This window comes from Azolla caroliniana, unplaced genomic scaffold (assembly GCF_043228905.1).
Source record: "Azolla caroliniana isolate FFs.n. ecotype wild unplaced genomic scaffold, voAzoCaro1.0.p SCAF_17, whole genome shotgun sequence".
NCBI classification, from domain to species: domain Eukaryota; kingdom Viridiplantae; phylum Streptophyta; class Polypodiopsida; order Salviniales; family Salviniaceae; genus Azolla; species Azolla caroliniana.
Window position 1 is genome coordinate 1,908,829 of NW_028230452.1, and position 27,018 is coordinate 1,935,846.

Sequence of the window (27,018 nt, forward strand, 5' to 3'; positions counted from 1 at the left end):
CGGAAGCGATTGTCCTCCTGGGGAAGGGCGCTTTGTAGTTAACTCATAGTGAAAGTCGTGCTTTGCTGAGTCCGATCGAGGGCGAGGACGTGTGCTATGACTTGCTCGATCGTTTGGTTGTCAAAATTAGTAAGTGCAAGAGTCGTTCATAGAGGCTCCCGTAGGCTGGACAGGAATGCGTCCGGAATGTGCTGTGCAGAGACATCGTCGGCCACTTGTCTGTAGACATCCCGGAACCGGATCGTGAACTGTGCGACCGTCTCGTGCGGTTCTTGTCGCATGGAGAAAAACTGCCGAAGCAATTCTCGTTTGGGCACCTTGCGATGGAACAGTTCTAGGAACTGTGTGCGAACGTCGTGGAAGGTGCCAAACTCCCTTGTGTCGAGGCCAGAATACCATCGCGCAACTGGTCCATTGAGGGATAGTGTAAACTCGGCAATTTTTGAGGCCTCGATTTCGGCAAGCGAGAGGCGCTGGGTTGAGTGGTTGGCCTGCCAGGTGGACACGAAGGCACGGACGTGCGACTCCGCGTCGGGGTTGTCGGTGTATCGTGGGTAAGGATACGGCATGGTATCGAATTCAGAGTCTTCCGGTAAAGCCAGAAAAGGGTTAGGAAAAGGGTGGGTGACCTCTGGAGGGCTTGGTGGGGAGGTTGGCGTGGACTCGACTCGCGACCGAGTAGCAGGTGCCGAGGATTGCAACCGGTGAGCCTCCGATGTTTCTGGGAAGGACTAGTCCATGACCGCCGAGTCGGAAGTGCCTTCGATTGGCTCAAGGTGTCGACCAGATGGCCGAGACCGCTTGATGCGATTGGGCGCCGTAATGGCGGCTGAAGGTTTTCTTCAACGTAGTTCGCTATGATCTCACAACTGTAACCGGGCATGCCAAATTGTGTTAACCGTTCTGTCGGAAACACCTTCGATATGCCTACAAGCTATCGGTATCAAGGGAAGTGTAATCGTGAAGACTGGTGCACGGAGGTGTCGTTAGGGGGAGAACACGAAGAGCATCCCGGAATAGAGCCCGGGTCGTATACGTAGTTGAGACCTTAAAAGCGACGATACATAGATGAAAACAACAAGAGCTATAGATATGTATTACTGCAATAGTTAGCGATGATTACAAAAGAACATGGCCCACAGTCGGTAGCCTTACAAAGCTCTTATAACTATGAACCGACCTCCCTAGGCTCTAGATATCTCCCCCTTGCCGAGGTACGTAAACCTTGGTTTATATACTTCTTTTCCTTCATACAGCGTCGAGCGGTCGGCTCACTGTGAGGCTCGAAACTCGGCGTTTTACCTAATTCTCTCTTACCTACTCGCCTTACTTCCGGCGTATTATATTTAACTAATTTCTATTTTTGGCCTACGGACAACACACATTAGCAAGGCTCTTGAAGCTAAAAATTTATGATAAGTTGAGGAAATGTCATTGGTTTTGGCTTATGGTAAATGAATCTATCGATGTAAATGTAACCAAGAACTTGATCCTTTATCGAACTACTTGAAGTGGAGGATGGTACAACAAATACATAAAACATTTTGACATTATTAAAAATGTGGAATTTGGATGTTAGAAAGATAATGCTTTATGCCTTCCAATCATTATTGTGCGAATTGCAAAAACATTTGTGTGCAGTAAGCTTCAAAGAACATTGAAATATTAGATGCCCTTCTGAATCAAGTGGCTACGCATTTCTCTAGGAGCTCAATGCACCAAGGTGAATTGGCTAGGATTCAAGATGCATTAACATACACACATTTGTTCTTGGGATTGTGAAGACATGATGACTTGGTCATTGTGCTACTATTACAAGGGTATGCAATGTGTACAAACCATTAATGAAGACTTTGAAATCGCAAAGTGATGCATATAATATATTTTTAAGTTTAAAAAACTTTAAGGTAGTGTATATGCTCCTTACAGTTATACTTAAGATTGTGTTTACATTGAGTATGGACTTCCAAAAAGATCATATGTATATGTTTGCATTTGAGGTTTGTGTACAATAGCAATTAGGGATATAAAAGAAAAGTTTTTACATTTTGTTCCAGAATCGACGATCATTTGGTTTGAGCTGACCCGAATCGTGAAACAACTTAACGACTTTATGGTTTAAATGGTTCAGTTCTAGTTTAAGTTTTTGTCAATGGTTTGGTTTGAGCCTTTATTTGCTTAATGGTTTAGGGTTTACACTTGATTATTTTCTGAAAATATTCTTTTTAATATTTTTTTAAACAACATTTTCATTTTTAAACCTAATTTTGATATTTTAGGAAAATATCTTTAAATTATTAAAAATTTTAACTTTTAAATGTTGAATGTTTTAATTTTGTTCTGACTTAAAAAACTAAAATTGAATCGTGAAACCACATTTTAACGATTTAATGGTTTGAAATTTCTAAAACAGTTTGGTTTGAGTTTGGATATTTTGTAACGGTTCGGTTTGAAACAATTTCATGCTTCGGTTTGGTTTGGTTTAAGTTTCAATGTTTTAAAATGATTTTAGTTTGAACCTTTAGAACTGAACCATTGTCGATTGCTAATCTTGTTACTATGGGTCTCAATGGTTTTGAGAAGGATAGTAATAACTATCCAAAATTTCTAAATTCATGGAAGAGAAGAAGGAATGTTTTCCGTTTTACGATATGCTACAAAAGGTGATACACATAAAAGTAACATCCTGGACGAGGAGGCAATGGAGGAAAAATAGACGAGGGGGAAAACGTGGAAAATGGATGAAGGAGTTCCGTCAAAAGGAAAAGCTTCCTTCCATCGTCCTAGTTGGCCCTCTCTTCCCCTGCGTCAGCTAACCTCTCGTCGGATCGCGTGCTCCAGACCGGGACTAGCAATGAAGGCATTTGACAGGGACAGTTCTTCGACAGCAGGGGGCAAGACGGTTGGAAGGCAACAAATGTTGATGCAAGCCCAAATCAAAGAGAGATGTGGCAATATTTTGGAGATAGTGATGGTCAAGCTTCCTCTAGTGGACATAGTAAGAATATGTATGGATCTGAACCCTCCTCCAGCTGAAAGATTAGGTACTTGTATGCATTCGGACCCAAAGGACCAGATAACAATTGGCAATGGTTTGGTTCGGTTTGAAAGGGTCTAAACCGAACCATTTAAAAATTTTGAAACCTGAACCAAACTGAACTGAGCCGTGAAACCGTTAATTATTTTTTTGTTCAAACCATTAAACCATTAAACCGTAAAAACCGCAGTTTTGTGGTCCGGTTTCGGTTTTCAACATACATCTAATTTTTTAATTTTTCATTTTTAATTTTTTTAAATTTATAATATTTCATTATTTAGAATTTTTAGAATTTTTAAGATGTTCCTAAAATGTGAGAATAAGGTGTAAAAATGAAAAGATTGTTTAAAAACAATTTTTAATTTTTTTTAGAATTTTTTTTTAATTAAAAATAAAAAAAATGTTAAACCGTTTAAACCGTGGTTTTTGGCTGTTGAAACCGAACCGTTGAAACCGTTAAACCGCGGTTTCGCAATTCGGTTCGGTTCGGTTCAAACCGAACCGTTGCAGATTGTTAGGACCAGAAGTAGATAAGGGGGGAGCTGAACACGGCACATGCCAAAATGAATACCAACGAAATCATGGACAATGTCATGATGGAAAAGAAGGATATTGACTTTGGTCCAGTCCAAGAGAAGATGATGGAGGAGGACATTGACGAAAGAAAAGGAATTGACCTTTATCTTTCTCTGTCAGAGAATCAAAGGTTGGTAGAAGAAGTGGGTAGGTTGAAGTGTTCGTCGTTCATATATCAGTTGTTAGGAGAGCGCCCTAGTAAAGGGTTCTTAAGGGACATGTTGCAAGCATCCCTTTTGGATAAAATGCCACCTTTCTAGAACATTTTGAGAATGGGCCTTAACTACCACCATGTGATCTTAGAAGAAGGTCATAATGTGCAAGATAATCTAGACCACAAATGGACTACGCTCAAGTATGACAAAGCTATGATTTTGGAATTGAGTCCAAACTTTGATGCAATGGAGGAGCATAAAAAAGAAGGGCACACCAGTGGTCATTACCGTATGCTTCCTAGACCTACCCTTCCAAATCCATCATTTGATCCCAAAGTTGACACAAAATATAGGGATGGTGTGTATAGAGAAACCCTCATTTGCAGACAAGGTTGCAGAAATCCACAAGATTAAGGTGTTGGTTAGAGACATAAAAGAACTACCAACAGATATTAGAGTTCACACGGAGGATTTTGGCCTAAGGGTGTTGAAGGTTGGTCCTGAAGGCTTGTTGGGTCAGTGCTTTGCATGTAAGGAGATGGGCCATATGGCCAAACATTGCCCTTTGTATTGGAAGAAAAGAGAAGGCAAGGGAATCAGGGCATCAAGATGTTGGATAACCCAATTGCATAAGATTTTGAGTGGAGATGACTGCCTTCCTCAAGCATTGCAACTGGTATTGACACCTTATCAACTCCTCTTTAGCCGCTTTCCAAAGAACATGTGAAGAAATAATAATCTTTTCCTCTAGTACCTGTATCGGGTCGTCGGATGATGGAGATGCCACCCAGATGTTATTTATTGCATCCTTAACCTTCTGGATACCAAAAATCTTCGGAGGAATCCTCAAATTGCACTCACTCTTCTTCTTATAAATAGGATCGAGAGTCAAGGAAACTGGAAGGTGATCAGAGTAGGTAAAGCCAGCTAGAATGGATGTGTCACCACTCCAATCCACTATTATGGGGCTCACATAGATGCGGTCTAATCTAGAGTGACATAATTCACTCTCCATCCAACCAAACCATCTCGTGCCACAATTCTAGTCGGGGACCAACTAGCACCTACATCTATTGATCCCAGCAGGGTGATCTTCCCATTCTTTCCTAGACCCTTGGCATCGATAATTTTTCCCGTATCATCACATTTTCCGAACAATTCACCCTCTTCCCAATTACTAATAGGAACAAAGTAAACCACTGTATCAACTAGGTTAAGCATCTTCCTGTCATTTCTGAACTTTCTCGTGTCTTCATATAATTTATCCTAATTACTAGCGGACAACCGTATCCAATCTACCATTGAATGAATCCCTGCACAATGCAATATAGCCCACGACATACCCTTTGCTCTAGCAAAACATCTTTCCCTCCGTCGACTTTAAGGTCTTGTTCCACAATAGGCCAACAAAGCTTCGAGCTCAACACACACCCATGGACTATTTAACCTTTGGTCGGGAGCACACATGCATCCTACGTGAGCAGAGGCCTCACCCTACCTAACAGAATGCATAGATCTGAAAACTAAATACTCTAGAGCACAAACTGACAACACCTCCCCTTCCAAAACGATGGATGTTCCACCAACCGCTTTCCCTTCCTTTTATAAATCCAAGGAGCAGGAAGGTCGACGTTACATCATGTTGTTATCACAACCGTTTTCTGCAGAGATCCTCCCCATGATTTGTTGCCATCACACGCTATCATTCCCCCTTCTTTCGAGGGATCATAATGTACTCATTAACTATGTTGTCTTGTACTTATCAATACTCCCCATATTTACATTTGTTTTAATACAAAGGGGACTTTTCCTATGCAAATGTGCACATCCCCGTTTCATTGCAACCGACAAACCTTTCTCCTAGTGGCCGGAATCCTCCACGACAACTCCCTCCCCGGTTTAGGTTCTTGGCGACAACATGTCTTACCATCAATATTACATAAACAGAAGAATGTTTCCACAATGGAGTGAAGTTGAAGAATCTCCCCATGGTTGAGCCTTGAACAAGTTTTAGCACGTGCACTGTTAAATGCAACAATAAGGTGGTGAGGCATGTTCCTCTTCATGTGCAATGGTCCTAATAACATGTAAGCACTTGATGACTTGTGATCTCATAGTACTTCATGACCGTAGCCAACGCGTTAAACATGGTCGTGACAAATGTTTCCTTTGGGCTCAAATATGGGAATTAATGCTCTCGTATTCATTGAAGTGTGCTTGGAACAAATCAGATTCAAATTCTTTCGTCAGAAGATTGTACAGGCGCCGAACCAAATAAATATTTGTGGTGGTCGCCTTCTTCACTTACGTCTCCAACAATGTCTTCCATTGTTCATATGTTGTCAAACAAGATTGCAACAATAAACTGATTCAGACATGTGCATCCGAATGGTGGCACAAGCTACGCAATCGATCTTCGTTCACTCATTCGGCTTATACTCTTTTGTAGGATTTAGTTTTCGATTAGGTTTATTTGACCCTTCACGATCAAATAATCTTGTATTCGTTCCCTCTAGAATTTGACTTTCTTGTTATCGAACTTCTGAAGGTTCATATTTGACAAGCTAGATGTGGAAGCCATTTTTGACAAGAGCCGATTCGTTTGAAGTTCTGCTCGAAGTAGCAACAATCAGGGAAAGGGTACAACCATCTAGTTTACCTGAGACGTGATCTACCGGGATTGAGCACAAACTTGACAAAGTGCTTCTTCCAGTCACAAAACATATATCTACAGTTGCCAGACAAAAGATTTCAATGCAATTGAAATGTTGGAGATTATGTTCAAGAAAGATCTATCGAGCTTGAATTCTTTAACAAGTAGAGTGAAGTGCTTATGTTGTAGAAGCAAACGGACCATAAGCAGCACAAAACTCGAGCTCTGATACCAACTGTTGGAAGTGGGGTCTACAACAATACACTACATGGTAATAGAGTACAAGTTCATCAAAAGAGAAAAAGAACAAAAATGTAATAGAGAGAACTTGCACCAAAAGAGAAAGTGAGAGAGAACAACACAGAGGCACCAAGAATACATTATATTATTCTAAAATTGCAACTACCACAACGGAAACATCCATTTCAAAGTAGGTTACAAACTTGGTTATATACTAAACAAGCTAGGGCAATTGCCCTTTGTGTTGTTCACTAAAGTAACCTATACAAGTTTGTACAATGGGATAATGTGAATACGTCCATTATATCAATTGAGAATCAAGTTCAACCTAGTGCAGTGTGTGAACACACCCTTTGAGAATCTATGAGCACTCTAAGGTAAAAAGTCACACCACTACTGTCTACACATTAACTGTGTGTCATAGAATTATATTTTATGACACATAACTAACGAGTTTCATATTCCCCATGACTAATGAGTCTCCATTTCCCCAAGAGCAAGAGGTTGTTGTAGTGAGTTAATGAAGAGAGAGGGTGACCTTATATAAAGCACCCTCCTCCTACTTCATAGAGTGTCGGTTGTCCTCCCTTGTAATGCTACATTTTTGTAATTGGTATTCTCCTTGTTAATATACAAGCTCCTTGAGTGTTTCATTTCTCTTGCTCATCTATCTTGTGTTTCTCTCCTCGCCACTCCTCTCCTCTTCTCACACACATATAACACACATCTCTTCCGCTGCACATAATCATATCTGATTCTTTACAATATCACTGTACTCGACAACACGCACATTAGCTAAATAATAACAATAGTGGTGGTGGTTTTGATCATGTAGAGGACCTACAAGATGGTGCAACGTGCGAACATGATGGGATGGGATGAGATGGTTAGCAGTAGCAATAGTGGTGCATGTCTCGTGGTGAATGAATGTTAGAAGAGCTATAAGTTTAGGCAATTGTGCAGTAGTGAAGCATACTTACTTGGGCGGGGTCTATCGGTGATCAATAAGACCAATGGCTTGGGGATGGCACCTCCATTGCACCGTCGGAGGGGTTGTTTGCCCTAGCATCTCCCCAAGCAGGACAATGCATGCCATAATTTGTGGTGGTTGGGGTTCGCATTCGCGTGACCCCTTTCAAATACTTGAAGATTGAACGATTTGAGAGATTGGTGTATAACATGGTAAACGTGGGGTTTTCTAAGTCTGTCAACTTTGAATTGATGTTGGGATTCGAGGTAGAGATGGGATTGATGATGACTGAACTTTCCTCATTCATACATTGACAATCAGGTACAAAGAATCATAGTTATAGATATTATAAGTCTTGTAGCAAGTGGGATATGGCATTTCTATGCAACCATGATCTCGTTTGGACATGTGTTGCTTTGCATGGTACATGCATAAAAAATCATACCATGAAATGCTCCCAACACCCAAGACTACCAAACCATGTCCACGTTCCTGCATGTCATAGGTCCTTATGTGTTTGTCCTAGTTGTTAGGATAACCGGTTTCTCAACAACCTACTCTTAAACCGTTAAAATTAACTATAAAATTGCTCCATAAGATTATGCCAATGACATTGAGTTTCTTATTAGCCCCAACACTTTATAGGCTATAATATTATTGTAAGACCCAAACGTGTATATTCCATTTTTAGTGTTAGGGTCTATTGTAAGTTGTTGGAGAAAGACTCTCTAATGCCATGGATCGTGTTTGTATCTTCCTTTCTTGCATCTTTCCTTAATACCCAACATTAAACGATTGAATAGGTTTTAACTCATGTGTGTGCATTTAGGATTTAGATTTAAAGCGTTACATAAATATGTCTTACCGTGAATTGTTACAATGTGGGCACAATGTATCTTACCATGAGTTATTACTTGAATGGAAGATTGTTTTCACAATGAAGCAAGCTTGAAGAATCACCCCATAGTCAAGTCCCAATATGGTTTTATCATGGGTGTGGTTAAGCGCAACACTAAGAATTTAAAGGGTCTCAACTCTATGCTTGCCTTCGAAGGATTTTATTTACCTTACTAGTTTGGTTCTAGCATAATGGATTTTTTTTTACCTTACAATGAAGGGCATGCGGTCAAATCTTGTTCAAATGGGAAAGGTCCACATTTGTTTGTGGGATTTCATCTGCATGATCATTACATATTTTTGAAACTCCCAAATTCTGAAATATTGCTTGAGGCTTTTACCGTCTAATTCCCCATTCTTTGTAGTGCAAGTTTTGAGTTCGAGTGTCGATCTTTGCTTATATGAGATTGCTACATGTCATGTCCAAAGCTACACAACAGTGTTATCTATAAAAGGGCGAATGTATAGAGTAATTTGGGAAACTCCTCATGTGGACAAACCCACGGCTAAGACATTTTAGGTGTTATGTCATAAGATCGAGGATGCTTGATTATATTCATAGGTAGGCTTAATTAAGAAACAAATCATATTCACAAAAATTGTGGATAGGTCTCGTTGAAGCGAATCATGTAAAACAATTGGTTCCAAAATGTTTTCAATTGTGAAATCGGGTTACAACTAGCATGCTTGAGTCATTTTTGTTTGTCGTTATACGAAAGGCCTTAACCCAGGGTCCTTATAACTACCTATTCTTAACAATCCACGTTTTGTTGAGTGGATAGATTTAACGGAGCCTTACAATGTCCATGAATAATGTGAATTCCAAAATAAGCATTTCCTTTTATGCCATTGTCTCCATGATGTATATGGAAAATCCTCGCAATCGCAACTTTTGGTGGCTATCTAGGTAGTTTATCGTTTTCCTTGTGGCTTCCTTCTAACACTTCCTCGAGTGTTATCTCTCTTCAATGAAGCTAGTGTTGATGCGTTGGCAAGAGATACGGTCCCAACATACTTCCCACCCAATATATATTGCTATGTTCACATAAGTCATTGGGCACAATGTGTTGTAGAGTTTGTGGGTGGCGAAGAAGTCTAATGTCCGAGAGGAATAAGATCTCGTCTAAAAAGAAGGGCGTATACTTGCGTTTATAATCGATATGCCTTGCGGTCAACAAGAAGGCATACATCCATTATCCAAATAATAGGTATTGCTTGCCTAACATGTTGCACGATTTATAGCCTAGGGGTTGTTAGGACCTATAGAGCCAAATTTGTGCCCACCATTGACACTCTTGTTGTAGTTGGACATGCATGCAAAGCATAACATACATGTTTGATGTCGAAGAGGAATAATGCCAGAATTCGGACCAACAAATCAACCTATCTCGTGTCCGATACTCGTTTTTTCGAACACCTATCACACACACCAAAAGTTTAATTTGATGCATCACGCTACGCATTGACAAGTTTCCAAGTGACGAGAAGAAAGAGATATGCCATTATGTGTTGTACCATCAATGATTACTTAAAATGGAAGAATGTTTCAACAATGAAGTGAATTCGAAGGATCACCCCATAGTTGAGTCCCAAATTGGTTTTGACTTGGGTTGGATTAACCGCAACACAAAGATTTAAAAGGGTTGTGTGCCACGTCCCTATGCATGCGTAATGATCCGAATAGCATGCTAGCTCAAGACGGCCTAGAGATACTATCAATTGCATACAAGGGTCATGTCGTCTAATGAACGCTTTATGTTAGGTTGTGATGCACTTACGTGCTATATAAACGTAGTTGTGGTGTAAGACATCGACAAATGGGGTCGAAGTCCCAGCTCGTGTGTTGTTGCCTCTCGAGTTCTTGGGGAGAATATGTATCTACTTTATTGGTGGAAGGTGAAGTAGATGTCAATCCGCCTTTATTTTGCGTGCACTCGTATTGGTCGAGACATGCTTTGTATTAAGATGGAGGACAATGCACGACATGTTAAAGGGATGTTCAAAAAGTCGAGCCCAACGTTGTCATCAAGTATGAGCACACGGATGGGCAAGTTTTACCTGTACATGTACATGTGCATCTTGAATACATCCATTCCTCGAAACCAAGATGCTCAACATTCGATAAATGAACACAAAACAAAGAAAGAATGTGAGTGCGAACTTTCTCAGTTAGTTCGAATAGGGGAGAAGCTAAAGAAGAGGAGGTAGGAAACTTCCTCAACACCAAGATGCTGAAGATTCTATATGGGAGGGAATGAGACCAACATGGTCACCACTATTGTACGAGTCCCTTGCAAGCCAACGATAGTCAAGAACTTAGCTCAAGGATAAGAGGAAGCGATTTGGGGTTATGTAGGCGTACGTACAGATAGGTGCATGTGGATTCGAGATGGAGTGAGTTGGGGAAGCATTGACGAAGCAAGGCGACATTGAGCTTTGTAATGTGGATTATATATAGAGTGAGGTGCATGAGAAGCAACTAAGCTTTCATGAAGGTTGTTATTATACATGGTATTGTTATTTGGTGTGTGGGAAGAGAAAAGGTTAACATACGTAACTGTAGATAAGAGGGGGGAAGATATCCCACATAGGGAATCCTGCTCAAGCTCAGCCTATAAGTATGGAAGTAGAAGCACAGAAGAAGGCATACCTTTCTCGGCCTTTTGGCTAAGATCAAGTGTAGTATTTGTTCTTATCAGTTTAATATCTGATACGTGGTCTATAAGGCCACATGATATTAACCTAGTTTGTTTCATGGGGCCAGCACCCGTGTGAGGCAGCTTGCTGTCTCTGGGAGCTGCGTGCGTCGCCTTGGTATTGCACTAGCGCCGAGGTCATAAAGGCGCGCCCTACAATCATGACCAAAATGTTCTTCCTGGAAGGATAAATGATGAATAACAAAATATTCCGAGAGTGTCTCCGAATTCCTTATCTTCTGTAAGATAAGTTAATTGAACCTTTCTAGTCGTTTGGGGTATCGGATGATTAATGTGGGCGGGATGGATATATGTATCTGTGTGGAATCCAAACATGGGGGAGTAAAATTACTGAGCCGCGGGACATAGACATGGGAAATACGGTGATTCGCTGGGAAGGGCCCATAATAGATATATATACATACCGGTGTTTCGCTGGGAAGGGCCTAGCTGGTAGATAACTGCCCGTTTGCCTACATTCTCTTTACACCTATTGGTTGGGGTATGTATACCCGTGATTTTCTGCACCCGTATCATGGTACGAATTTGGCGGCATCTAGCATGTCCAGGAGTGTATAGACATGCCATGTGATGCTTCCTACCCGACTGATCTATAGATATATTTATGCCTCCATGTCCAATCCATGATTCTGTATATATATATATATATATATATATTTGCCTCCATTCTTTACTCCTTATATATATATGTAATGGTAGGGATCATAGATTGCTTGTGATGATGATGATGATTATCTGTGTGGTCATGGTCACTGAAGATGTCGAGCCACCAATAGTTTGCGCTGCGTTTGATCCGATTGCTGAAAGTGATGGGGATATGGAGCAGAATCGGGATGATTCGTAATACCAACTCAAGAATCAAAATAAACAACACCACAACACAAAAAGAGAGTACACCAAATTTTAACGTGCAAAACCCAAAAATTGGGAAAAACCACGGGAACCTTAGGTTCCAAAACAAATTCACTAATTTCTGAGTGTACAAGGCGTATATAGCCTCAAGAGTTTACTCTAGAGATATGCACTTATATTTCAAGGCTACCGCCTTGGATACAATGTTCACCCTACCAAATAAGATAAACAACCAAAAGAAAAACCCAAAAGAAACACAAACAAGTAAACCTGTTACGAGTAAACGGAAGAGTTGTTGTGGTCCAAACAGCACCTCACTAGATCTCCGTCTTTACACTTGCAACGATTTCTCGTTCTCGATCACCTTGTTCTCGAGCCCTTCACACTTGTTCACTTGTTCACTTCTGATTTCTTGTGTCTTCTTACACACCTCTTTTTGTCGAATCTCTGTTTTCAGCCTCTTAGATATGTTTTCTTATGCACTTCGTTTTTCTCTATCTTTCTCTGTCTTTCTCGAAGACTTCCCTCTCAGTTTTCTGTTTTTACTCTCTGTTTTTCACTCACAAAATCAGATTGTATCACACTTGTATATTCTCTGTTTTTTTTTCTGCACTCTCTTTCGTTGTCCCCGTTTTTTGCGTCTGCCCCTCTTCCCTCAGCCTTGTAGGGCAACGTCCTTTTTCGAATCTGTTTTCACACCTGAACAAAACAAAACAAAAAAGACACACGCCCAAAAACATACAAAAAAGAAAGAGAGGAAACATACATACATACATATATATATTTATTTATTTATTTATTTAAATGTAACTAATTAGTTTTAAGTTGTATTCGGCGTTTAGCCGACTTAACATTGTGGGCTCCACTTGAGTGGACAGGCCCCAACAAAAAGAAACGATCTCGTATGCATCATATAGGCTGCTACCGCAATCCCACATCTCACATTGATCAAGATCTGGAATTCTTGCTACAATTAACGAAAGTTTTCTTCAAGAAGGAGCAATAATTTAGAGTCCCCAAATTTCTTCTATATAAAGTACAATACGAATTGTTTAAACTTGGAAATTTGTAATTCACCGGGGGATCAGTTGATGAATGTGGACGAATATATGAGTGGAAGCCAACACATGGGAAAGTAGAATTATTGAGTCGAGGGATCTGCGCAGGAACAGGTTACGTTGGAGGCGACGTACACATGGGAAATACTGTATATATATATTATAGATACAGAGATACATCTCTATGCTCTGGTTAGGCCACTAATGTGGACCCAACACGCAAGTGTAAATAATACACGACCTGTTACCTGAAGAAGCAATGGGTAGTGTAGGGTTGTAGATAACTGCCCTAGGTACCCACATACACACATTGGTTGGGGTATATATACCCATGATTCTCATTGTAAGAATTTGGCCACATCTAGCATGTCGAGGTGTATGTATAGATACGCCACGGGATATTTCCTACCCGACTGACCTACATAATGTGCCTACATATACAATCCATGACTCTCTCTCTCTCTCTCTCTCTCTCTCTCTCTCTATATATATATATATATATATATATATATATATATATTATTATATTATTATATATATAGCCTTATCCATGTCCCTATCGTTTCTCTCTACAGTCTGTATACATCCATGAATCCTCTACCCCATCTATTTGTTATTCAGATCACATATATCTACTCCTGTTACACCCATGTTTACCTTTGCCACACCACACGTGTACATTCCCACCCCCTGCCAAGGAAGCCATAAAAGAATAACCACCTAACATTATGCCAAGGAATGGACACGATGTTTGATTGTTTAGAAAGATGTTAAGTTCACTGCGTCCGATCTGGTATTTCAATGTTCAACGTATAATATTCAGTGGTGGCCAATATGGTTAAGATCTCTCAATCTATTCGTCTACTTCGTCTCTTGTTTCTTTGCTCATCATTAGTTTGATCTATAATATTTGCTAAAAAATATATCAGTAAGTCCGTTAGCATGTATGTATGCAAATGAATAGTTGTATTTGTGTGGATGTATGTGTGTGTGTTGAACGAATGGTTGTATGTATGAATGAATGAATATATGTATGAATGTGTATCAATGGTTGTTTGAATGAGCATGTGTCCTATAGTTGTATTATGTATATATGTACGTATGAGTATGATTGAATGGATGTGTGTATTGTTTTATGAATGTGGATAAATGTATGAATGAATGCATATATGTATGTGTACGAGTACGATTTAATATATTTGTGTTAACATGGAACACTTGATGTATGTTTGCGTGTGTATGAATGAATGTTTGTATGTATAATTGATTGTATGAATATGTATATATATGTGTATGATTTAATGAATATGCATATGTATAAATGTTTGTATTAATGTATGTGTGTATAATTGTATTAATGTATATATATGTGTGTATGATTGATTGTATGTATGTATATATGTGTATATATGCTTTGTGTGTGTGTGTGTGTATGTGTAGATTGTGGCATTGGGAAGTAGGGATCAGCAACAGTTCGGCTTAGGCTTAGCCGGTTTGGCCTGATCCAAGCCAAACCGGCTAAGCCTAAACTGTTTACGAGATCTCAAACTTGAGCTGAACCAAACCGAACCGGTTCATTAACTGGTTTAGGCTGAACCAGTTTAGTAAACGGCTTGGAAACCTCCCTCTCTCTTTCTCTCTCTCTCTCCCTACCTCCCTCTCTCTCTCAGATGATCCACTATATACTATATAGTATACATTGTACAAGCTCTCCCTCCCACTCTCTCTCTCATGTCTGTGGTCTCGACTCTCTCTCTCTCTCTCCTCGTCTGTGTAGTTCTCCCTCCCTCACTCTCTCTCTCTCCCATCGTCTGTTTAGTCTCCCTCACTCACACACTCTCTCTTTCCCTTGTCTATTGTCTCCCTCCCTCTCTCTCCCCCTCTCTCTAAAGTTTATAAACAACTTAAGCTGGTTTGGCGAGGCTCAAGCCAAGCCGACCTCAAACCGTTAAGGCAACTTCAAGCCTAAACCGAGCCGAGCTGCTAAGCCGCTTTAAGTCGGCTAAGCCCAACAGTTTAGGCTTGAGCCGAGCCGTTGCCGATCCCTATTGGGAAGCAGGGAGTGCTCAAGTGAAGAACTTTTGCTTAGTTTATACTATAGCATGATGCTTTCCAGCAAGTAAAATCATTAAATTTTAGCAAGTTTCACTAAGTGTTGCATGTTCTTTGTGTCGTTTAGCAATCCTTTTAGGAAAACACGGCATATCGCTATGTGGCTTGTTTGTTGTAGTGAATTATTGAGAGTTTCAACAAATGCTTGGGAATTCATATTATATGACATTCACAATGATTGTATTCTAGATTGTCAAATTATCAAGATGGAACAACTTGCGGAAGACCAACTTCAATAAGTTAGACCATGAAACTTGCGCAAACCTTTTATTAGATTGTTATATCAAGGCTCATTTTAGTTTTACAACCATATTGAACGGATGCAATATACAATAAGTTAGACCATGAAACTCACGCAAACCTTTTATTAGGTTGTCATATCATGGGTCCGGGTCGAAAGTTACTCAGTAGATGATTGACTCCTTCTTTGTTGACATAATCAACTACTCTAAGCCATCATCCATCGTTCTTTATCACTCCCCTCCTTCCCATCGTCAAGCGTATTAATTACGTTAGTTGCTGTTTTGGTTTCCTCTACTCCAAAATTTCCAGCTCTTTCACTCACTCACTTCCCCTCCTCCATCCTCTTATCCAACACTCCTCCTCGGTTGGTTTCCACCATCCTTCATATTCCGATCACGAGATGCTGACCCCCTCCCATGCACTCTCCCTCTTCTCTCAATCCTTATTCTCATCATACGTTCCGCAATGCCTGCGGAGGTTCTGGCTGTGGCTGTGACTCCCGCTCCCTCTCCCACCTTCTCCTCCGATGACAAGGCGGTAGCACAAGCACAACCTCTCATGAAAATTAAGGATGCCATCACCCACGACCCCGCTTCTTGCACCCGTACCTCTCTGCAGCATCTGGATCTCTCTCACACAAGCCTGGAAGGCCCCATCCCGTCTACACTCGGCAACCTCACCCAGCTACAGACCTTGTACCTCCAGAGCAACAACCTGACAGGGAAGATACCAGCCACACTCGGTAGCTGCTCACAACTCATCCAGCTTGGGCTAGGTTTCAACCCTCTCAGGGGCTCAATCCCCAGTGAGCTGGGAATGCTCATAAACCTCCAGAAACTCTCTCTCTTTACGGCCAACCTCGAGGGTCCAGTTCCCGTTGCGCTTTGCAACTGTACCCAAATGGAATGGTTCGATGTGGGGTGGATGTCCCAATCTGAGCTCTTCAACTACCTTCCATCAGGATACCCCGTATTATCCCAGGGTCTTATAGGGAGCATACCTGAGTGTTTCAGTAGAATGGCAAACTTGCAAACGCTGGCATGGGATCTCAGCCACCTTGCTGGCTGATTTCCTACGAAGGCATTGCAGAATTTAACACAGCTTTTATACTTGGATTTTTCTTATTGCGGGTTGGACACCACCTTTCCCCCTGAGTTCGACTGGAATTTTCCACAACTAAAACATATGAACCTCAGGTATAACCAGTTAACAGGATCAATCCCACCACAGTTGGGTCAGCTTCCCAACCTGGAACTACTCAATTTCGCTTTTAATGATCTGAATGGAACAATCCCAGAACAACTCCTCCAAGGCCTGGCACAATACAGCACACTCACTACTCTCGATCTCGATGGGCAATGCTCTGGAGGGATCCATATCTTCCTCCTTTTGCAGCATCACAAGCCTGCAAGCGCTAGGTTTGAGTCTCAACAGCTTTAATGGCAGTATACCAGCGTGCTTGGGGAGCTTGGCAGGTCTCACAAGCCTAGATCTTGGACGCAACAACCTCACAGGAAGCATTCCTCCATCTCTCGGCCGCCTATTAAAGACAGAGAGCTTAACATTAAATAACAATGAGCTTTCTGGACACATTCCTCTAGAAATCGGGGAATTGACAAAGCTGCAGGTATTAGACCTCTCCACAAACAACCTGTAAGGGATCGTCCCTCTTGACGTTTTACATAACCTGAGGGATCTTCAGACTTTACGGCTCTCTCAAAACAATTTGAGTGGGAAGATAGAGAGCTTGGACCTGTCCAAGATGCGCGACCTCCAGACTTTCGGTGCCTATGGAAATTCTTTAGAAGGGGGCCTTCCTGCTGGGTTAATAGAAAGTAAGGCACTGGTCATCTTCGATGTGCAGGGGAACAAATATCTGAACGGATCCTTAGGCAATACTACTACTGCTGACATAACTGGTTTATCCAATCTCAGGGTGCTCTCGGTGAGCTACAACCAGCTAAGCGGAGATATCCCCGGTTGGGTTTGGAAGCTTCCCAGACTGCAGGCACTGGACCTCTCTAACAATCGCTTCAGCGGTCGCTTCCCTGCGTCTCTCACGCACCTTTCCTACTTCAAGCTCAATCAAACCGCAAACAGTAACCAGAGCACCCTCTACGAGGATGTGCCTGTCACGCTGAAGAACACTGTCTACATTCTCAAGTATGTTCTGAGTACCCGTATCTACTTTGATGTGTCCATGAACGATCTGGGAGGCGAAATTCCGGAGAGCTTCGGGGAGCTGCAAGGTCTGACAGGAGCCAACCTGTCGCACAACCGAATCAGGGGCACTATACCTGCGGCTACATTCGGCAGGTTGATGCAATTGGAGGAGTTGGACCTGTCCTACAACCAGCTCAGCGGTGGCATCCCACAAGATCTCACGTCTCTAAACCTCGGTATTCTAAACCTGGCCCACAACCAACTGGAAGGAGCCATTCCCACACGGAACAACTTCAATACCAGGTACACGTCTGCCAGCTTTGAGAACAACCCGGGGCTGTGTGGCTACCCTCTTTCCACCTCCTGCAACACAAGCAGCAATGCGAGTAGTGATATGGGCAGCACAGCCAGGCAAAGCCAACAATCGATCTTGATTTGCTTCAATGAGTTCGTATCAACCTGGGCATTTCTAATAGCTTATCCTGTTGGGCTTGCACTTGGCTTTTTTGTTCTTCGTACCATCTCCTTATAAGGGACAAACATAAAAAAAACCGTAAATAAGTACAGTAACTATTCGGTTAAGTGCGTGGCCACTTAAGTGTGCTATTCTATTAAGTGGGCCTTTTTGTAAAGGTCAAAACCTAGATCAAGAAAATTACATTTTTTCATGACAAAGTTAAATCAAACAAAACTGAAACTATGTTCCAAACATTCAAAAACTATTTCTAGCTCTCCATTCATTAGGAATGCCAAAGCACTAGGAAAAAAAACCTGAGAAATAAGTGCAATCCAATTAGATGCACAAGCAAAATTCCATATTACAATAAGTGCAATCCAATTAGATGCACAAGCAAAATTCCATATTAGAAGGTTGATTTCGGGGAGCCAATTGATGCACAACAAGCAAAATGCTTTATTAGAAGGTTGATTTCTTCTATTAGAGGAGCTAATTTCATGTAAACACCCGATCATCATAAAAAAGATTCATGATTTCTTATGTTAGAGGATATAATTTCATGTAAAAATCCTGATTATCATAAAAGAAAATCCTGATTTTATATGTTAGAGGAGCTTATTTCATGTAAATAGCCCGATCCTCATAAAAAAGATTCACAATTTCTTATGTTAGAGGAGCTAATGTCATGTAAAAAGGCTGATAATCATAAAAAAAAATCATGATTTCTTAAGTTAGAGGAACTAATTTCATGTAGAAAGCCTAATAATCATAAAAAAATCATGATTTATTATGTTAGAGGAGCTAATTTCATGTAAAAAGCTCGATAATCATCAAAGAATTCACGATTTCTTATGTTAGAGGAGCTAATTTCATTTAAAAGCCCGATCAGCATAAAAAAATCATGATTTCTTACGTAAGAGAAGCAAATTTACATATAAATCAGATGATTTCTACAAAAAAGCATTGACAAAATTTTACAAATTAATCTTTGAAAAGAAACTACAATTTAGTCAATTTACAATTACAATGTTTGGAAATTACTATTACATTTTTTAATTTTTGTTACAAATCAATGCTTTAATAGAAAGATTCACAAATGTTTATAAAAAAACTTCACAAATTTGTAATACAAATAAATTTTTAATAGAAACCTCCACAATTTTTTCTAAAAACACTCGTAAAATTATGTTGCAAATCACTTCTTCTTCTTTTTAACCTTCACAATGTTTTCCAAATATTCACAATTTTCTGCTATAATTATGCATATTTCAGAAAACATGCTTTATAGAAATCTTTGCTATAATTATGCATATTTTTAGAAAACATGCTTTATACATAGTACATTAAAAACCTTCACATATGCAACTGCAGCAATGTACGCATCAACGTGGGGAGCAACAACGTGGGAATGATTACAGTAGCAACGTGGGCCTGATCATAATCATGGAGTGATTAGAATGGATTTGGGCTGTGATTTCTGAAAATGTGTAGAGAAAAACATTTAGGGGGATTTTTTTGTTTTAGGTAAAAAACCCTAACTACACACTTTAATCTCAAGGAAAAAGTGTGCACTTAACCGAATGTGTAAATAAAAAATTGAATAAAAGTCAACGGCCTAATGGTTAACTTTATTAATGGTGTGAGGAAAGGTGTATGTTGCTTTTGATCGTTTATCCTATTGGGCTTGCATTTGGTTTTTTAGATGGTTAAGTTTGTTGATGGTCTTAATCCTAGCATATGTGTGTATTAGCTAGTGGGTTAAGAGTAGTGTTGGGTAAAGTCCCATAAATAGTGTAATTGTTTGAGTTAGGTCGGGACTTTTGCTAGCCAATGTGGGGGATAACCGGAAGTGATTTTGGCCATACTTTTCCAAAAAACGGAATCTAGCCTATTCATATTTTTTGAATTAGCTATTTATCTAGTTAAGAAAAAGGTAAAAAAAACAATTTTTTATATTTCCTTGCTTAACTCTTTTCTCTTTTTTCTCCCTCTTTTGCTCACTACTCACAACAATGCTCACCATTACCTATGTATCGATATTTCCTTCTACTCATTCCTCATTGCTCATTGAATGCTTGTGCTTTACGACTCAAGACTTGAAACTCAACAATTGCCTGTTGCATGTGACACTTCAAATGTACCTTGGCTTCATCATTTGACTGCTTCAACTATGATATTTTCCTCGGTAAGTTCCTTAGAATCACATTGTTTTCCTTTTACCAACCTATTGCATCTCTTCAAAGCATTCGAGTGTTATAATATAAAGCACATTCTAAACATATACAATAGTCCATGATACAACATCTTGGATTGGCACCCTCATCAAGATGCTATTTTGTTGCTAACGAGACAAAAATGGTCTTAAAATATATGCTTCAAAGAAAAATGCCAATGTATATTTAGTAATTGAAAAGTTGTTTAAAGGTGCATATTGTATGGCAAAAGAGGATCTACCATTCAGGAAACTCGAAAGCCTCTTAAGATTATTAAAAGAATGTGATGTGGAAGGCCTTCTGCATAGATAATAGGGCTTGTGCAAGCTTTATCCTCCAGAGTCCACATTATCAAGGCTCTTGAAGCTGAAATTTATGATAAGTTAAGGAAATGTCATTGGTTTTGGCTTATGGTAAATGTAACCAAGATCTCAATCCTTTATTGAACTACTTGAAGTGGAGGATGGTACAACAAATACATTAAGCATTTTGACATTATTAAAAACATGGAATTTGGATGTTAGAAAGATGATGCTCTAAGTCTATGCCTTCCGGGCATTATTATGCAAATTGAAAAACTTTTGTGTGCAATAAGCTTCAAAGAACATTGAAATATTAGATGCCCTCGTGAATCAAGTGCCTACACATTTCTCTAGGAGCTCAATGTGCTAGGGTGAATTGGCTACAATTCAAGATGCATTAACATACACACATTTGTTCCTGGGATTGTGAAGACATGATGATGACTTAGTCATCATGGTGCTATTACAAGGGTATGCAATGTGTACAAACCATTAATGAAGACTTTGAAATCGCAAAGTGATGCACATAATATATTTTCTAAGGTTAAAAAAATTTATGCTCCATTTCCTTATAGCTATACTTAAGATTCCGTCTACATTGAGTATGGAATTCCAAAACATCATATGGTTGTGACTGCATTTGAGTTTTTATATCATGTTCCGCAATCGACGATGGTTTGGTTTGAGCCGACCCGAATCACGAAACAACAACTTAATAACTTAATGGTTTTAACGGTTCCGTTCAAGTTTAAGTTTTTGTCAATGGTTTAGTTTCAATTCAGTTTGGTTTGAGTCTTTATTAGCTTAATGGTCTAGGGTTTTCACGTGGTTCTTTTTATTCTTTTTAATACTTTTTCGAACAAAATTTCATTTTTAAACCAAAATTTGACATTTTAGGAAAATATCTTTAAAATATTAAAAAATTTAAATTTTAAGTGTTGAATTTGTTTTTAATTTTGATTTGACTTAAAAACCAAAATTGAATCATGAAACCACAGTCTTAACAATTTAATGGTTTGAAATCTCTAAAACAATTTTGTTTGAGTTTGGATATTTTGTAACGATCCAGTTTGAAATGGTTTCATGCTTCGTGTATGGTTTAAGTTTCAATGTTTTTAAATGATTCTGTTTTAAATGATTTTAGTTTGAACCTCTCGAACCGAACCATTGCCGATTGCTAATCTTGTTACTATGGTCTCAATGGTTTTGAGAAGTATAGCAATAACTATCCAAAATTTCCAAATTTATGGAAGAGAAAAAAGAAAGATTTCCATTTTACGGTGTGCTACAAAAGGTGATACACATAAAAGTAACGTCCTAGATAGGTTTAGGACCTAGGTGAGAACTTAATTGAAGGCATACATTTCTTTCCATTACTTTTTAGGGCATTAATAGAGACTATATAAAAGTGTCTTAAAGTTCGAGTGACTCTTTCCGCATTAAAAATGTTATCAGTAATGGATATGTCTACAAAATCCACTAGTATTTTAGCACGAAAGACTAGCAAACCCAACGCACGACATAAACAAGCGATGGGTAGTGTAGGCTTTGTAGATAACTCCCGATTTGGCTGGTTACCCACAATTCTCAAGCAATGGGTAGTGTAGGACTGGTAGATAACTGCCTGTTTGCCTACGATTCTTGTTACACTTCCTATTGGTTGGGGTATGTATACCCTTGATTCTTTGCACTCGTATCATGGTAAGAATTCGGTGGCGTCTAGCATGTTAGGAGTGATTGTGGGTGTATAGACATTGAATGTGATTCCTCCCACCCAGACTATTTGTATATATGACTCCATTTACAATTTTATGATTCTCTCGCTATTATATATACATTCATTTCTCCATGACAATCAGATAACCCAACATCTGCCCCAACCAAAGATTTCCGTTGGGAATTGGATATTGATTATATATACATCCATTTACAATTCCATGATGCTCTCTCTATTATATATACATGATACATCCATTACCATTATAGTTAGTTTGACTTGAAGTTTGATTGGGAAGGGGGCCGCGCGAACGCGAGCACCTGCTGCCACAAATTATGGTGTGCACTCTCCCACATTGGGGAGATGCTAGGGCAAACAACCCCTTTCGGCAATACAATGGAGGCGCCAGCCCTAAGCCATCGACCTTGCTTATCACCGATAGACCCCGCCTAGGTAAGTATGTTCAGTTGATGCTCAAACCACTCCATTTATACCTCCCTTCCTCGGATTCTATGTGGGACAAACACAGACACACACTCTACACTTTTCCATTTCTGCTCTTTTTTGTATCTATTTATTTGCCATGGCCCATTACACACGCATTATTCCATTTTTTATATGGTGTTGTAATGTCCTTAGTCAATTTAATGAATTGAAACATTGGCTTCACTTAGGACAACTTTTGCCTAAGTACCACTTCAAAGCAAAAAAGTTACATGAACATGCTTCCGATTGCTACTTCACATGCATCGATAAAACCCATAGAACTTTGTTCGAGGCTCTAATTGTTGTGGGAATATTTGGAGTGCATAGTAATGGAGTCTCATCTCCTCATTTAAGTTTAGCAGCGAGTATCCTCATGAAACATCTATTAAAAAGGGTTTTCTTCACAAACCTTATCATTTAAATAGTGACACCTTATTTGGATACTATCTGCAATACCAACATTGAACCAACCATTGATTAGTAGGAATGACAAGGTGGAGAACTTGTAAACCTTAGGGGGAAGACCTTATCGTTACAAATGTAAATGAGAGATAAATGAAAGTACTTAAATAGAATCAACACGAATGTACTTAAATATAATCAAAACTTGTCATCAATCAACTTCTCTCAGGTTTCAATGCTTTCTTCCTTTCTATCTAGCCTCCTTTCATTTCCATTTGGTAGTTAAGTCCACAACATCAACCTTGCTTTTTTGGCACCGCAACGGTCTTGATCATTACACAATTGTCATTTTGTGAAGCGTCAAGTAATTAGGTTTGATGAGCATAAACACAATGCCTTTAATTAAATTGTTTGGAGAAGAAGACATACAATAATCAAATGTAGGGCTATTCTAATTAGGGCATGTCCATTGATAAACAAGTGAATGCTTCTTATTGAGTCCACAAAGAAATGGTGCCAAATTTGAAGTTTCTTTTTTACTATTTATGGTAGGAAGTATCTACCTCATTGGTTCATCACTTTGAGGCTTGGGTAGATTAATGCCCTTTGTATGACGATTTGGGCAAGAGAGTGTCAATCACCCTTGAGCTCATTGACGGATAGACTAGTTCACTCGTAGAAAAGTTGTCTCACCTAAAAATATTCACTTGTAACACAATTAAATTATAAGATGTTATTGGCACCGAGACTTAACCTAGGTAGCATACACATTTAATTAATGACTTAATTGATACATACATGCACAAAATCATTCAAAAACAACCATCTCTATCAATTTAACCACTTTGTGAAGCCACCCACTCTCTCATGCAAAGAGGTTAACTGCAAAAAATTAAGATTTGAGCTTTAGAATATTAATGAGGATAAAGGAGTATCGACACATGTTTAACCGAAATGTGGAATTTAAATGGGTTCACATAAAACCAAGATTCTCTACAAATTGTTTAGTACATCCCTTACCACAGTTGGCATGATTCGTTGATTGTCCCTCTAGTGGTCTTGCAACATAAATAATTTACTTATGATTCACTCCATTCTTGAGTTGGGAGGCAAAAATGTGATATGCCACATGTTGAAAACAGATCAAGGCACTTTAGTGTGGAGATAAGTGGTGACGTCATGGACGAAGCATGACATGAGCTTTGGAGTGTAAAAGCTTGCGGAAAGGTTAGTGGGTTGTATGGTACTATAATTGTTGTTGTTGTCTCGTGTTCGAAGAGGGGAAGTAAGGTCAATGTACTAGTTTGAGACAATATATATATATATATATCCCACATACAAAGCCACTTTTTGGTGTATCCTATAAGTATGGAAGTAGAAGCACAGAAGAAATCATACCTTTCTCGGCCTTTTGGCTAAGATCAAGTGTAGTATCTGTTCTTATCAGTTTAATATCTGATACGTGGCCTATAAGGTCACATGATATTAACCTAATTTTTTTCATGGGGGCAGTACCCGTTCGAGGCAGCTTGCTGTCTCTGGGAGCTGCGTGCGTCGCCTTGGTATTGCACTGACGCCAAGGTCATACAGGCGCGCCCCCCACTACAATCATGACCAAAAAGTTCTTCCTTTCAGGATAAATGATGATTAAATAAATAGTGCGAGTGGGTTTCCGAATTCCTCATAAGCCGTAAGAGAAGTTAATTGAACCTTCCTAATCGTTTGGGGTACCAGATGAATGTGGACGGAATATGTATCTGTGTGGAAGCCAAACTGATGCGCGGGATCCGAACAATAGGTTGAAGATGTATAGACATAGACATGGAAGGTACGGTGTTTAGCTGGGAAGGGCACATAATAGATAATACATAGATCTGACCAAGTCCGTTGCATTCACACGGCAAAGACTTGACAACGGGACGCTCTTTCTTCTCTGATTGGGGCCACGAAGGTGGACCTGAACCTAAACAAGAAATGAATGGGTAATACCCAGTGTAGGCAGGCCTAGCTGGTAGATAACTTCCCGTTTGCCTACTACATTCTCTTTACACCTATTGGTTGGGGTATGTATACCAGTGATTTTCCGCACCCGTATAATGGTAAGAATTTGGCGGCATCTATAGCATGTCCAGTAGTGTATAGGCATGCCATGTGATGCTTCCTACCCGACTGATCTATAGATATATTTATATGCCTCCATATCCAATCCATGATTCTGTATCTGTCTGTCTCTATTATATATATATATTTGCCTCCACTCTTTTTACTCCATGTCCCCCTCCATGTCCCCCCCCTATTGTTTGTTTATCTCTTCTGTATATATACATATCCATGACCATTCCACCCCATCTGTGCTATTTACATCACATACATGTACTCTCTCTACCCGGTCACATCTTCTGTTATTTGCATCACATTACATCTAAATTATATATAACCCCATGTCATTTACACATTACGTAGCTAATTTACATCCAATTTACAATCGGACATTCAGAATTTGATTTGATTGATTGAGAAAGGGGCCGCGCGAACGCGAGCCCCCGCTGCTACAAATTATGACGTGCACTCTCCCACATTGGGGAGATGCTAGGGCAAACAGCCCCTCCGGCAGTGCAATGGAGGCGCCGGCCCCAAGCCATCGGCCTTGCTGATCACCGATAGACCCCGCCCAGGTAAGTATGTTCTTCTGTTGCTCAAACCACTCAGTTTATACCTCCCTTCCTCCCCGTCCTCTCTATGTGGGACAAACACAGACACAGACACACACACTCCACACTTTTCCATTTCTGCTCTTTTTTGTATCTATTTACTCGCCATGGCCCATTACACACGCACTACCACTAGTCACCACCACGAACCATCCCTTGCACCATGATCCCATAACTCCTCTACATGATCCACCACCATGCCTCGGTGGGTTTGTCTCCGTTTAGCCCCTTCCTGTTGTGTTGGTTCCTCTATGTATATAGCTACCGAGACGACAGAAACGAAAGAAGAATGCGGAGGATGAGCAAGCCAAGATGAAAGTGTGGATGTTCCAAAAACCACCCGAGACTTGACAAAGGCGCCGTTGTACTTTAAATGCATTATTAATGTGCTTGGAGACGTCGACATGGGTGTCGTGCCTACAAATTATGAAACTTTTTCTCAACTATTTCATGGTGTTTCCACGTGGTCGACAAATAGTTTACGCATGTGGAGTTGCGTTAGGGAAAATCTGTCGAATGCATGGCTCCCTCCAATGCGGAGAAATGTGCCTTCAATGTCTCGACTGAATGACTCCTCTGTCCAAGGAAGTTTACAGTTATCCTCCAAGCCACAACACCAACAAAATGTCCACGCTTGGTCTTCATTCCTTGGGCAAATTCACTTGCGATGGCACATCCTGGCACTTTGTTGCACAAGACTTCCTTCGCATGGACAATGGTTGAATAAAAAAGCATATAATGAACTTTGGGCCGTGTTCTTAGAAGCATCAAAGAATCAACCATCGGTCTAGAACAAAAAGCTTCATGTTACCTGAGCGTATGTCATACGGATTCCCACTTCCATCATTTCGACCCACCCTGCACAAATTCTCCGATGTCTGTATGCAACATTTGAGGCACGTGGAATACTGTCAATCCCAATTCGTACAGCATTCGCACCCATCGCACTAATCTGATGCTTAACATGGGTTACACCACAACATATCATAATGGGAAGTAGTCAATGCGGAATACCAACGTTCTCTCATAATTTGTTGTATTATAACTTGTTCTTGTT

General features: G+C 39.9%; 5 non-coding genes and 1 pseudogene across 5 annotated transcripts; 4 read left to right on the forward strand and 2 right to left on the reverse strand.

Moving 5' to 3' along the window:
- The first annotated feature begins 7,633 nt into the window (after nucleotides 1-7,633).
- Nucleotides 7,634-7,797, forward strand: LOC147852740 (U1 spliceosomal RNA). Its single transcript, XR_015531376.1, has one exon. It is a non-coding gene; the product is annotated as a U1 spliceosomal RNA (small nuclear RNA).
- A 3,377-nt stretch (nucleotides 7,798-11,174) lies between these two features.
- LOC147852741 (U2 spliceosomal RNA) lies at nucleotides 11,175-11,381 on the forward strand. The gene has a single exon (XR_015531362.1). It is a non-coding gene; the product is annotated as a U2 spliceosomal RNA (small nuclear RNA).
- A 4,594-nt stretch (nucleotides 11,382-15,975) lies between these two features.
- Nucleotides 15,976-18,205, forward strand: LOC147852742 (uncharacterized; annotated as a pseudogene).
- Nucleotides 18,206-22,657: 4,452 nt separating this feature from the next.
- On the reverse strand, nucleotides 22,658-22,823 carry LOC147852743 (U1 spliceosomal RNA). Its single transcript, XR_015531374.1, has one exon. It is a non-coding gene; the product is annotated as a U1 spliceosomal RNA (small nuclear RNA).
- Nucleotides 22,824-24,644: 1,821 nt separating this feature from the next.
- LOC147852744 (U2 spliceosomal RNA) lies at nucleotides 24,645-24,851 on the forward strand. Its single transcript, XR_015531355.1, has one exon. It is a non-coding gene; the product is annotated as a U2 spliceosomal RNA (small nuclear RNA).
- A 917-nt stretch (nucleotides 24,852-25,768) lies between these two features.
- Nucleotides 25,769-25,933, reverse strand: LOC147852745 (U1 spliceosomal RNA). Its single transcript, XR_015531370.1, has one exon. It is a non-coding gene; the product is annotated as a U1 spliceosomal RNA (small nuclear RNA).
- Between the last annotated feature and the right edge of the window lie 1,085 nt (nucleotides 25,934-27,018).